General features: G+C 37.2%; 1 pseudogene; it reads left to right on the top strand.

The window, feature by feature from the left end:
* The first annotated feature begins 1251 nt into the window (after nucleotides 1-1251).
* On the top strand, nucleotides 1252-1831 carry LOC102888650 (annotated as a pseudogene).
* The last annotated feature ends 15 nt before the right edge of the window (nucleotides 1832-1846 follow it).

Here is a 1846-nt window from a genome sequence, read left to right as displayed (position 1 = left end):
TAAAATAAAAGAAGAAAAACAGAGTTGGAATGAAGTTTGAGCTTATCCTAAACACACATACACACACAAACACACACACAAACAATGGCAAAGGGAATAAAAATGATAAAATAATAAATAGTTGCTGGGATACTCATCCATTTGAAATAGACTACAATTTAAAAAAATACGCAATGTAATAAGCGATTTTTTTTTTTTTTTTTTTACTTTGGCAGAAGACTTTAAAGTAACACAGAGATCAGGATCAACTTTTGATGCCATGCATGATTTCATGTATTTCCATTTGACTTTGTTTTCTTGCTCTTGAGAATGTGAATTTCCTTTAGAGGATTGACTCCAGAATTAAACCCTATTACCTCGTCCCCGTGATTACCCATTTCTCTTTATGGAAACAAAATAAAAGTGCAGCAACATGTATTTACTCAGAACGGGTTTCAAATCTTTCAAATAAGTCATGTAAATTTTCACTGCATTTCATTTCATTTAAAAAATAAAATTCTCCCATTTTTCATTTTAAGATTTCAAATGAAAAACCATAGTAAAAAAGAAAATCACAGTCAATGCAGGTCAGACTGGTCTGGAAGCTACTGGCCTGGAGGATTTGATGCTATTATTCACGGTGGTGGACAGGTACATTGTCTGATGCTACATGACATTAATTTAACAGTGTGCTTTGAAATGAGAACAATTATTTAGTTGACTTAAAAGAATATGAAATCATTCTTGAGGAGATAATAGATGTCCAAATAGCGATCATTTGAAATTGGCACTATTTCACTTGAGTGAAATGTGAATTTGGGGAGGCTATGAATAATTCTTGGAGTGAAAGATTAAACAGAGTGGTCTTGAGGAAAAAAAAATGGATTTGAGTTAAACCCACACAGCTGTTCAGAGAATGGAGGAGGCTTCCGCAGGCTGTTTCCTTTGTATTTGGGGTGTGGGAGGGTAGAGAAAAACTAGAACGACATACATTTCCCTTTCAGAAACTGAAGAGAAGTGTGTGGACTTGCCCAGTGCTCTGACAGGACTACAACCAGATTTAGTAGGCAATTGCTCAATAAATTTACATGCTTGTCCACTTGTCCACTAATTTTCCTCTTTCTTCAGTCACTCTGTTTACTATGCTGTATTATCCTAGATTATTTTTTTACCATGTGTGAAAATCCTCATCAACATTTTCGTGATTTCTTCTAAACGTTGAAGGGAAAAATATCTACACCTAATGCATGTTTGAGATTATATTTGTGACAAATGGCTAAAACAAATTATACTTTGGTGACTGCGTTCATCCTTTTGGGATTGACAAACACACTGGAGTTACAGATCCTATCTTCTTGCTGTTTTTGGTGGTATACACACTTACAGTTTGGGGAATGTTGGCATGATTCTTTTAATCGGGGCTGTCTCCCGACTTCATACATCCATGTACTTCTTCCTGGCCAACATTTCCTTTATAGAAGTCTGTTATTCGTCCACCAACACCCCAAAGATGCTGGCAGATTTATTTTCGGAGAAGAAAACCATCTCCTTTGCTGGCTGCTTTGTGCAGATGTACTTCTTCATAGCATTAGGCAGGATCGAGTGCATCCTGTTCGGGTTAATGGCCTACAACCGTTACGTGGCCATATACAACCCTCTGCTTTACTCCTTGGTCATGTCCTGGACAGTCTGCCTTAATATGGCATCAGGGGCTTTTACAGCAAGGCTGTTGAACTCTATGGTTAACACGTGTTATATAAGCAACTTGCCATTCTGTGGCTCCAATGTCATCCACCACTTCTTCTATGACAGCCCTCCACTTTTTAAGCTCTCATGTTCTGACAACAGCTAAATGAAAGCATCTTTT

The sequence above is a fragment of the Pteropus alecto genome, unplaced genomic scaffold, assembly GCF_000325575.1.
Source record: "Pteropus alecto unplaced genomic scaffold, ASM32557v1 scaffold984, whole genome shotgun sequence".
In the NCBI taxonomy this organism is placed as follows: Eukaryota; Metazoa; Chordata; class Mammalia; order Chiroptera; family Pteropodidae; genus Pteropus; species Pteropus alecto.
This window is presented reverse-complemented; position numbering and strand designations above follow the sequence as displayed.